The sequence below is a fragment of the Scylla paramamosain genome, chromosome 4 (assembly GCF_035594125.1).
Source record: "Scylla paramamosain isolate STU-SP2022 chromosome 4, ASM3559412v1, whole genome shotgun sequence".
Classification (NCBI taxonomy): domain Eukaryota; kingdom Metazoa; phylum Arthropoda; class Malacostraca; order Decapoda; family Portunidae; genus Scylla; species Scylla paramamosain.
In genome coordinates, this window is record NC_087154.1 from 31,092,027 (window position 1) to 31,104,526 (window position 12,500).

The window sequence follows — 12,500 nt, forward strand, 5'->3', positions numbered from 1 at the left end:
CATGAAATCTGTATTAGTGTTTAGGAACTCGCGAAACTGCCGCTGACTCTGCTGTCGTGTCTGTACAGGAGGAGGAGGAGGAGGAGCAGGAGGAGGAGGAGAAGGAGGAGGAGGAGGGGGAGGACGAGGAGGAGGAGAAAGGGCAGTGGAAGGGAGATGGAGTCGGAAGAGGAAGAATGAAAAGAAAACAGCAAACGGGGTAAGCTTGTGAAAGGCGGGAAAAGGCGTGTTTACTTAAGCAGGCAAACACACACACACACACACACACACACACACACACACACACACACACACACACACACACACACACACACACACACACACATACACACACTAACAGCACATATTCCCACAGAAGTGTTTACAAGCGTTTTATGGCTATTAAGAGCAATATATAGTTTTTTTTTAATTACTTAGGAAAAATAGATTAGTAAAGAAGTATGAACATGGATAGGAAGATAGATGGCTCGATAAACAGATAGATAGATAGACATATAGATGGTTTTCTTCTCTCTTTCTGCTCCTTCCTTTTCTCCCAAAACAAGATCTGCAGATGGCACGATAGACAGATGACAAATTGAAAACAAATAGAACAGGCAGGTGTGTAGAGAGTGACACAGACAGACGGGGGAGAAATATAGACCGATAGGAAACCAGGTGGAACAACAAATAGATGATGTAATAGACGGAAAAAAACTCATACACAGCAAATAAAGAAAACAGGGGGAAAAAAATGGACAGTGAGCAGACGGAACAGACAGACAGTCAGACTCATCAACAAACAAGAGAAATCAATGGAGGAACAGACCAATAAAAAGACAGATAAACAGACGCGGAGAGATTGACAGGGATATATTTTCACACGCCCCCGTACAAGTCGCACACGCACACACACACACACACATACACACACACACACACACACACACACACACACACACACACACGCCGGCCAAGTCTATATACCACACTCCCACACCGCCAGAGGGAGGAAGGAATCACAGACGCCACAAACTAAGCGCCGCCGTTGCTTCTGCTGTTCGCTTCCGTCTTTAGCTGCGAGGCGGTGCATGGGTGGTCCGACTGTCTGACGCAGGAATGATTTGTCTCGCTAGGAGGGGAATTGACGCACCGACTTACTCTCAAGATTTTTATTTATTTATTTATTTTATTTTTTTCACTTTTATTTTACGTTTTTCTTTTTTTTTTCATTATTTTTCGACTTTTTTCTTGTGGATTTATTTTTTTTTTTATAAATTCGTGGGTTTTCGTTAGCTCATTTTCTTTCATCTTTCTTTCTTTTTTTACTTCATTTTCGTTTTTTTTTTCGTTTATTTGTGGTCTACTTTTTCGATTTATGCACGCAAACTCTCAACTTCGTGTGTGTGTGTGTGTGTGTGTGTGTGTGTGTGTGTGTGTGTGTGTGTGTGTGTGTGTGTGTGTGAGCCCTTCCATTCCACTTTCACCCGCCACACATACACACACACACACACACACACACACACACACACACACACACACACACACACACACACACACACACATGGAAAAAAAAAAAAAGAGAGAGAGCGAGACACACGCAATGGATCTCACTGGGGAGAGTTCAAATTTGGGTGTTTGTCTTGCCTTCCGCACCGGCAAGCAGGGCACGGGGCACGGGGCGCGGGGCACGAGGGCACGGATCCGGCACAGCACCACCACCACCACCACCACTACCACTCGCTTGCAGTGTACGCAGGGACATGACAGAAAGTTCAAACTGTAACCTTCCATCTCCTCTTACTCCTTCTCCTCCTCCTCCTCCTCCTCCTCCTCCTCCTCCTCCTCCTCCTCCTCCTCCTCCTCCTACGTCATCGTCACCAGCGACACCATCTAGTCTTTGTTTCCGTGCTGAGTCCCTTCTCTGTCTCCACACAGTGCTGTGGCCAACACTTTCAGCGCACTCACTTCGCCATCACCACCACCACCACCGCTGCTACCACCATTCGCCCACTACAGCCTCCACTGCCTGAATACCGGTGAGGCGAAGGTGAGGCGGGTGCTACAGGTGAGTTTGCATTAAGGCTGGCTAGTTGGTGATAAACAGGTATACCGGTAGTAGCAGAAGCCAGCCACCACCACCACCTCCTCCACGCAGAAACCCCTACACTGGCAGACACATGAGGTGAGACAAGGAGAGAGAGGGAGAGAGAGAGAGTGAGGACGGTGCCTACTACTAGCTTGGGCGTGGGCCAGCTGTCTCACAACTATTTTAAACAACATACTGCCACCACAACAACTAACACGTCACTCCCACACGAAGGAAAGCGCTCAACTACCGACTGTGACTGTGTTAGTGGTGGGGAATGACTGTGTGTTAGGTGGTGGGGGCTGACTGTGTGTTAGCTGACTGTGTGTTAGGGTGGTGAAGGGAGAGAGAGAGAGAGATGATAGGGGATGGGGAGTACGGATCTCTGAATGTATCCGTCGAGGGTTTTCCGATGTCAACGTAAGGAGAGTTAAGAGAGAGAGAGAGAGAGAGAGAGAGAGAGAGAGAGAGAGAGAGAGAGAGAGAGAGAGAGAGAGAGAGAGAGAGAGTGTGTTCAATATCTTTTTATCATATGTACATTTCCTGAACATCAACATCCTTCCGGTTCCCAGCGACTTGCCGGCGCCGTGCTTGGTACGTGAACTGACATGCACAGAGCTTCTTTAAAGATGCCAGTGTCCCCGCCAATCACCCAGTCACCTGTCCTCACGCCTTGATTACAGGTGACTGAAGGGCCTCCTCTCTTCCCCCCAATTCCACACCCCCGTCTTCCCCCCACAAAAAAAAAAAAAAAAAAAAACACGATTAAAAAGTTGATTCAGGTGTGTCACGTGTGTTTGAATAAAATCCCTCAGGTGTTGCATGCAAACAAAGGTGTATTCACGTGCCTAACTTAATGCAGTGTCTAAGGTGTCCCGCGTAAAGAAAGATGGGGTTAGTGTCTTATCAAAAGCAGTGTCTGAAATGTCCCAAGTGAAGAAAGATGTGTTTGTGTAGGTGTCCTGTTCACGTCTAGGGAGAAATAGAAAGAAAGGGTTTAGTGTTTTAACTTTCAAATAGTTTCTGAAGTGTCTCGCGTGAAGAAAGGTATGTTATATAGTGTAGGTGTCCTGTTCACGGCGCGGTGTCTGTCAGGGAGTAAAGGGTTTATTAGTGTCCCTAGTGTCCCATTCAAATCCTGTGCCTATGGTGTCATAACTAGTAGAAAATAAATAAAAGTGTGTCAGTGTCCCATCTATATTGTAGTGTCTGAGATGCCCGTCGCAAAGACAAAGAGGAGAGTGTTTATGCAATGAGGAAAATTTTCAGATATAACAACACCATCTAAGAAAAAAAAACTTTAATGACGTCTTCCATTTTTGTCGCACCGGATATAATTTAACATTTCTTCTCTGATAAATTCTTGTGTCCTGCGCGTGCCGCTCTATGCCTTGACACTAGAGGGCGGCTTATGTGTGTGTGTGTGTGTGTGTGTGTGTGTGTGTGTGTGTGTGTGTGTGTGTGTGTGTGTGTGTGTGTGTGTGTGTGTGGAGAATGAACGAGGCAAAGTAATATGATACAGTATCTCATCATCATATATCACAACTATTACACAGAACCTCCCATACTGTATCCGTAGGGACAGTCATAAAGGCAAAAGATAAGAAAAAGAGAGAAAAAGAAAGTAAAATAAATAAGTGAATATGAAAAGAAAATATATATAAAAAAAATTAAAGGTATGATAATAAATCAACTCATAAAAGATAAATCCAAATACAAAAATAGATAATAACGATAATAATAATAATAATAATAATAACAATAATAATAATAATAATAATAATAATAATAATAGTAATAATAATAACAATAATAATATTGCAGATAAAGGTATATATAAAAAAAACGAACTGCATTACATGTCTACATAAACAGTAGTAGTAGTAGTAGTAGTAACAACAGCAGCAATAACACCACCACCACCACCACCAACACCACCACCAACAACAACAACAACAAGATAACAACACCATCACCAAGTAAGAAGAAGAAAAAAATAAACAAAAATAACAACAATACACTCCCCCCTCCACTCCCGCTCCCCCTTCCAACAGACACCACCTCTGCGGTTCATTTACCACACCATCTCTCTCTCTCTCTCTCTCTCTCTCTCTCTCTCTCTCTCTCTCTCTCTCTCTCTCTCCATCCCACTTTACATCTTCCACTCAACCTTCCACCTTTCGTTCCACACCAGCGATATCTTTTTAATTATTTTCCCTCCACTCCCTTTCTTAAGCTCTCGTTCTTGAATGCCCTTCACGATCTGCCCTTTCTGGTATAAGATGCTTGTCTGTATATCTATATTTTCCTCACCTAATGATTTTCCGTTGCTTTATAACAAGTGAAGTCATTTATTGCTATCAGTACGCTTCTTTCTGTATTCATTCTCTCTCTCTCTCTCTCTCTCTCTCTCTCTCTCTCTCTCTCTCTCTCTCTCTCTCTCTCTCTCTCTCTCTCTCTCTCTCTCTCTCTCTCTCTCTCTCTCTCTCTCTCTACGCCTCACAAAATGCAAGATTGGTCGTCCATTGATTCCTTCAGACATTCTTTTCTCGCATCTATGCACACGTGGGTTTTCTCTCTCTCTCTCTCTCTCTCTCTCTCTCTCTCTCTCTCTCTCTCTCTCTCTCTCTCTCTCTCTCTCTCTCTCTCTCTCTCTGCCAACCATTTTTGCAGACGTTCTCTTTTTACTAGCTTCCACAGACTCTCTCTCTCTCTCTCTCTCTCTCTCTCTCTCTCTCTCTCTCTCTCTCTCTCTCTCTCTCTCTCGACCCTTTAAAGATCCGGCAAAACTTTGGGTGCCATTCCCACCTTGATGGCTCTGTGGACTCCATTCCAGTAATACCTACACTCAAATGTGGAACTTGGCCAGGCATTCCAGAGCTTCACCACTCACGGCTATGTACTGCCACGCGCCTTTATTACTCCTTACCACTTTGCTCCTTACCGCGACCTCTTTTACCTTCCCTTTGAGTTTATTTTATTTATTTACTTACTTATTAATATGCTTTTAAGTGGATCATATGTGGATCGTATGTTATGGATTCAATGCCCCTTCCATACCAAACGCAGGTCTATCTGAGGAGGTGATACTTATACGAGTATTCTTGGGTTTACACAGTTTACCTAACCTATCTTAACTTAACCTAACCTAACCTAACCTAACCTAACCTATCTTAACTTGACCTAACCTAACCTAACCTATCTTAACTTGACCTAACCTAACCTAACATAACCTAACCTAACTAACCTAACCTAACTAACCTAACCTAACTAACCTAACCTAACCTAACCTATCTTAACTTGACCTAACCTAACCTAAGATAACCTCGGGCTAAAACCACACTCTTTTAATCGTAGCGAAGAACTGAAATGTCGAACGCCGCGCTTCATAGATATAGACAGATAAATAGAGCGAAAGACAGAACGAAAGAGAGACAGAGCGATAGATAGAACGAGGGAGAAATTGACAACACAAAATATGTCTTTCCATTAACCTATATTTTTTCTTTTTTTTTTTTTTTTTTTTTTACTCTAAGTCATTACTCTTCATTCAACACTCCTCTCTTCTCGTGTGGTGGTTTGGTTTGTATGTATTCTTGTGTTTAAGTCGTTATAGAGACGCACACGTTTTCATATTGGCCCTCCCTGTTATCAACGTGAAGAAAATAATATAAACACGTCTTTTTTTTTCTCCCCCACAAGATCATTTTTATTTTTTTCTCCATTCATTTCAATGCATCAAGTGGCAATCCGCATCTATTACATTTTCAAAGTTCTCTGTGTCTCATTCTTACAAATTATTATGAACTCGTCAACTTTCTCACCTTCAAACTCTTCATCCTCCTTCTGCTTCCCCTCTTCCCTTCTTCTCCACAATCTGGTGGACTCATTTTTTTTTTTTTTCACTTTTTCGTGTTACAGTTTTTGAAATATTTACACGATTTCTTTTTAATTTCCTGAACGTTCTTACCCACTAACATGTTTGCATTAGTTGGTCCAGCCAGCCGAGGCAAGCCAGACACGTGCTTTCCTGTCGCTTTTATTCACTTCCTTCCACGAAAAAAAAACAACAACTTATTTTCGCCTAATTTCCTATCATATTTTCTCATCGGCCTTCCTCCTTCCCTTAGAGCTTTCCTCTGTGATTGCTCTCCCCTCCAATAATTCCCATGTCTTTTTTTCTTTCTTATTTATAATTGTATGTTATATTCTTTTTTTCCTTTATAATCTTTTTTCCTTTACCCTTCGTTATTTTTCATGACTTAGTTTCTCCCTCCTCTCTCTCTCTCTCTCTCTCTCTCTCTCTCTCTCTCTCTCTCTCTCTCTCTCTCTCTCTCTCTCAACATCGTCAGTGCACTTTTTTCACTCCTCTTTTCCAGGCTTTCTCTTTATTTCAGTGTTTTTTTTTTTTTCGTACCTCTGATGTCTCCAGTGATTGTCCTTTCAGTAGAGACGAACAGGATTCTCTCTCTCTCTCTCTCAGCTACTCTCGTTAACTACTTCGCTTGTTTCCTCACTTTTTCAGTCCACAATCACGGCCTGCCACTCATCTCCCTTTGACTCTTCTATTTTCATCCACATCCACCTCAAGTTTGCTTCCTCCGCCTCCTTCATCCCATCCACCTCTTCCCAGCAACTCATCCTTCATTGTAATAGCTCCGTACCCTCTCACTTTCAATCTCCTCTCCACTCTCCCTCCCAGTTCAGTATACCTGTGATTTACCTCTTTTTGAAACTAACTAAACTTTTTCTTCTTTTTTCAAACCCACTCTAAACTTTCCCTACCGTTGCGTATCAGTTTTTTTTTTTTTTTATGCTTTTTGTTTGGTGGGTTGGGTCTCTGTGGGAACTATTAACTCAGTGGTTGTTATTTTTTTCTCCTCGACGTTAATAAAAAGGTGTATATGGTTGGAAGTCCACTAGATTGCGATTTCGAAGCTTCAAACCACATCACTGACGATAACAGGCAGGGGTGGTCGAGTCTTTCCAATTGTTTCAGTGCCTTAAGACATTTATACGTACTACACACATGCATACAAAAATTAATCCTGTGAAAATTGTCGAAGGATAGGTGAAGTACGTAGAAAAACTGTCACATTGTTCTTAGTAGCGAAATAGTTAACTCTATAACTTTCGTGTATAATCTCTCTCTCTCTCTCTCTCTCTCTCTCTCTCTCTCTCTCTCTCTCTCTCTCTCTCTCTCTCTCTCTCTCTCGACCATCTCCAGGTATTACAGTAAGACACATCAACGTACTCATTCAGTTTCCTTTCCCTTTATAGAAAATCCTTAGAGAGGGTTTCTTAGCTGTCCGCCCGCTTTTCTGCCGCCCTCCACGAAACCAACAAGGGATAAAATGACACTTCTGCTGCCTCTATAATATCACTGAGAAAAGGAAAAAATTAATACTACCTAAGCAGCCTTCCATAAAAGGGAACCGGGTATCTAATTATCTGTTCAATTAAGGGCTGAAAGATGTCATTAGGATTATAAAAGGGAAAAAAGTAATTATGTTAACTCTAGATATAAGTGAGTGAGTGAGTGAGTGAGTGAGTGAGTGAGTGGGTGGGTGAGCTATTAGGCAATGAGTGAACTTGGGAGTGAGTGGGTGACTATGAATGGGTGAGTGAGTGAGTGAGTGAGTGAGTGAGTTGGGGAGTGAGTGAGTTGGGGAGTGAGTGAATTGGGGAGTGAGTTGGGGAGTGAGTGAGTTGGGGAGTGAGTTGGGAAGTGAGTTGATGAGTGAGGGGGTGGATGAGTTCACGGAAAAGTCGAAAGAGAACATGAATGGGAGGAAGGGAAGGAAAGAGAAAGAGGTAGGGAATGAGTTAACGAAAATGTGAAACTGAATGAATGAGAAAGTATGCTAGTAATTAATTAGTAAGTGAGACTGGAAAGGTAAGACGGAGGAACGTAATTAACAAATGAACATCCACCACCACCACCACCACTAGCTTTGTGTTACACTGCCACATCAATACAGTAACAAAAGTCGCAACTTGCTTTCAGACCAGACCAGACCGTACCAGACCAGGCCAGACCTCTATTGCTGTTTCTCATGATGTAGCACGTGACCTTAGAATCTCCGGATGTCACCACATACACACACACGACCCACTGTCCTATATAATTATGGTCTTGTGGTTAGGAGAGTGGGGTGTTAAGGGGCTGCCAAAACGGATATGCAACAGACGAGGGTAGTGATAAGAAGGGTATAAAAAGAAAAGGATGAGGCGACATATACAGAGAAGTTACTAAGAATGGAAACTCCCAAGATAACAGTGTAAAAGAGAACACGTAGGAGAAAAAAAGAACAAAAGGTTTGAGATTTTATTAGGTTGCAGGAATGTAATATTAAAAAATGCTTATTCTCTTTTACTTCTTTTTTTTATCATCTTCCCCACTAGAAAATAAAAGAAGAGAATATATGATTGAATGTTGAAAAAAGGTAAGAAAAAATATATATACGTATAGCGGTACCAATAGAAAAAAAAAACATGAATGGGACACAGTGGGAAAAAAATATATTTATAAAAAGAGAAGAGGGGAAAAATATTATGAACGGAGCTCAGTGAAAAAATATCGATGAAAAAAGAACGAAAGAAAAAAACGAATGGAGAGAGAGAGAGAGAGAGAGAGAGAGAGAGAGAGAGAGAGAGAGAGAGAGAGAGAGAGAGAGAGAGAGAGAATCATCACTGTGACAGCGCGGCCAATAAACTCGTGTCTCAGATTTCGGGGACCAGTACTAGAGAGGGCAGGAGAGAGCCACAGGGAGAGCCAGGGTGCGCCAGGGTGAGGCAGGGTGATGACTAGCAGCCTTCGAATAGCACTCAAGCAGGCAAGCAGGCAGTGATGAATAAACAGCGGTCGAGTAGAGGTATGTAGCCTTCTTGACCTGCAGGGATGGTCTGGTTGGGGCTCCCTGCCATCCTACACTGAAACGATTATAATTTCATGCCCACTGCTAGTTTTCCTGCCGCTTCGTCCTTGATACTGTTGTTGTTGATATTGTTTTTTTTTCCTCTCCTTTCTGTTCTAGTATATTTGTCCTTCCTTCCATTTATTTATTTTGTTTTCTTCTGCTTAATCTTCGTCTCCGTTCTTGATGTTGTTCTCGCGTTCTTTGTCCTTGCTTTCCTTTATTCTCTGCTTACTCCTCGTTTAATCGCTGTCATTATCTCCCATTCATCGTTCTCTCCCTATCTTCCAATTTTTTTTTTTTTTTTTTTTTTATCTTTTTGTATTCGTCCTCTTCCATCCTCTCCTTGTTTTCATTCCTCCCTTCGTCCTCACGTCTATATCCCCTTCTTCTTCATCCACGTCTTTTCTTCCATCTTCCTCTACGACGTCTCCTTCCAACTTTGTCTCTGTCCTCCTCCTCCTCCTCCTTTTCCTTCTTGGCCTTATCTTATTCCTCCTTTTCTCGCCTGTTTTTTTTTTTTTTTTTTTATCCCCGTCCTCATATCTACCTTTATCTCCATCCTCATCCCTTCCCCCATATTTGTCCCTGTCGTCGTCTGCACCTTTATCTTTTCCTTCGTTTCCTTCTCCACCTTTGTCCCCCTCCTCGTCTTCGTGTCCTCGCCGCCTCCGTCATTGTTTTAGTTTCCTCTCTTCGTCCTCGTCGTCAGCAGCGTACCCTTTGTTCTCATTCCGAATCCGTTCCTATCCTCACTCTAGTCCATCTGGCCAGCACTCTCGGCACGACTCTCATGAACTCCCGGGGGACACGAGGGAGTGGTGGCGACCCTCATGACTGTGTATGTGTGTGTGTGTGCGGCTCATGGCAACGCGCGTGTGTGTGTGTATGTGTGTGTATTTACTATTCATCATGGCTACGCGTATGTATGCGTATATGTATGTATGTGTGCATGTATACCTCCTAACAGCCAACATATGTCTATGCATCATGACTACCACACCTCAACACGTGTGACTGAAGGCCTCCGTGGGAGTATCAGGGCTGGGGTCACATGTCAGGGAGGTGCTTAGGAGGGACAAATGAGGAAAGATAATATAATCAGTGGCGCCGGGATAATGACACCGTCCACCCCTTCCCTGCAGCGGCCGGCCACGCACTGAACTGCTGGGCTGGTGATGGCGGTGGTGGGTGTCTGCTGAGAGCACCACCGTCAGCACCACCACCACCACCACTACCGCCCTCCCGTTGCCCTGGTAACCAGCCGCCGCGTCTCCGATCGATGTCCAGACAGCTGGCGGCTCCGAATTCGCCTGTTCTTTCTTTTTCTTTTTTTTTCTTTTTTACATTTGGGGAGGGAGGGAAGGAGGGAGGGAGGGAGGGGAGGAGAAACGGGTAGGGGAAGGCCAGCACCGGCAGATGATATACCTCCTCCTCCTCCTCCTCGTCGTGTAGTTTCGCACAAGACGAGGACGTGTGTGTGTGTGTGTGTGTTTGTGTGTGTGTGTGTGTGTGTGTGTATACTAGTGACGATGTTTATTGATCTCCCTCTCGTATGATTCAAGTGGATATTGTAAATACTCATGAGACGCACGCCGCCAGAGAGGGAGGCGATTGAGGAAGAAAGGGAGGTAGAGAGAGGCAGGCAAGCAGGCAGGCAAGCAGGCAGGCAGGCAGAAGAGGAAGGTTGCTACAAGACGCCGTCTGCAAGTGACTGTGGAGTAGTGGAAGGCAGAAGGGAGGATAGGAGGATATAAGTGTGTGTGTGTGTGTGTGTGTGTGTGTGTGTGTATCCTACTGAGAACAAAATCATTATTAGCGTGATGAATCGATAAATATGAAACAAAAACGTGAAAAAAAAGGTGGAGAAATGTGCCAATATTCACTCGATCAACCGATAAAAATAACGTTATTATTTTATAGCAAATGACCAACAAACTCGTAAACAATAAACAAAATACATCAACAAATTCACACACACACACACACACACACACACACACACACACAACGTATCCTTTCATCAGACCTTAGAAAAAAACAATCCAGTGTACCCAATGGACTTTAACACTACAAGAAACAAGAAATTAAATATAAATATACAATTCATTCATTCAGTCACCCGCCAGTCAATCCGTCAGTTTGTAAGAAAAAAAAAGTCAGTCAAATGGCCGGTCAGTCAGTTAGTCAGTCAGTCAGTAAGTGAGAAAGATAACCAGCCAATTAAGTACTAAGCAAGAAAGTAAGAAAGAATCAGTTAGTCAGTCAGTCTAACCAACCAACCAGTCAGTCAGTCAGTCAGTCAGCCAGTCACTTCCTCCCTCTCAGCCAGTCACTTCCACCTCATGAGTCAGCCAGTCAGCCAGTCACTTTCTCCTCCTCAGTCGGTCAGTCAGCCACTTACTTCCTCCTCATCAGTCAATCAGCCAGTCAGTCGGTCAGTCAGTTAGTCAGTCACACCCTCGCGCCCTTCCTCTTCCCCTCACCAACACGAGGACGATAGACGAAACTCGAGACTGAAGTTGAAGAATGGCGGTGACTCTGCAAGGTCAAGAAAGGGAGGAGGAGGAAGAGGAGGAGGAGGAGGAGGAGGAGGAGGAGGAGGAGGAGAGCGGAAGGTCAGACTAGGCACCAAAAATAAATGTATAAATAAACGGAAAAATAAATGCAGTAAGGACTTCATATTCTCTCTCTCTCTCTCTCTCTCTCTCTCTCTCTCTCTCTCTCTCTCTCTCTCTCTCTCTCTCTCTCTCTCTCTCTCTCCCTCTCTCTCTGAGGTAACAAAGAAGACTTGAGATGATAATCCAAAACTAAGGGAAATTACTAAAAAAAAAAGAAAAGAAAAAAACAGAACGAGAACAAAAGATGCTGTGAAAGAAAGAACGAAAGAAAAAAAGAATAAATGAATTAATGAATGAATGAATGAAAGAAAAGGAAAACAAAGGAGTACAAAATGTGAAATAAGTATAACAAGATAACAAAGGAAAGGCGAGAGAAAAAATATATATTTAGCATCAAATCCAAGAGAGAGAGAGAGAGAGAGAGAGAGAGAGAGAGAGAGAGAGAGAGAGAGAGAGAGATAATCTTGCTCTATTATGAATGGTGTATTTTTCTTCCTCTTCTGGGTGATGGAAGATTACAGTCGTGATTTTATGAGTTTGAATTATTATTATGGTGATGATGGGAGGAGGAGAAGGAGGAGGAGGAGGAGGAGGAGGAGGAGGAGGAGGAGGAGGAGGAGGAGGAGGAGGAGAAAGGAGAAAGCATGAAAGGAGTACGAGATAAAAGAAGAATAACATGAGGAAGAAAAAAAGAAATATAGAAAAGAAAGATGAAAAGAAAAAATACTAAATCTAACTAGCAAGGAAAACAAAATAAATGGGGAGAGAGAGAGAGAGAGAGAGAGAGAGAGAGAGAGAGAGAGAGAGAGAGAGAGAGAGAGAGAGAGAGAGAGAGAGAGAGAGAGAGGGAGCAATATAATTTAAAGATGACGGTGTGATATAACTTAAAGTGCC

At 43.1% G+C, this 12,500-nt stretch overlaps 1 protein-coding gene across 3 annotated transcripts in view; it reads right to left on the reverse strand.

Moving 5' to 3' along the window:
- LOC135099991 (guanine nucleotide-binding protein G(o) subunit alpha) overlaps positions 1–12,500 on the reverse strand; it is a 228,984-nt gene that overhangs the window by 200,198 nt on the left and 16,286 nt on the right. Inside the window, exon 1 of one of the 3 annotated variants that reach the window (XM_064002802.1) lies at positions 2,093–2,150. The exons of 1 other annotated variant lie outside the window; for it this stretch is intronic. The gene's annotated coding sequence lies outside the window, so the exon portion shown is untranslated. Of the gene's footprint in view, positions 1–2,092; positions 2,151–12,500 lie in introns of those variants that run through there. One more of the 3 variants, XM_064002800.1, reaches the window with a different exon arrangement.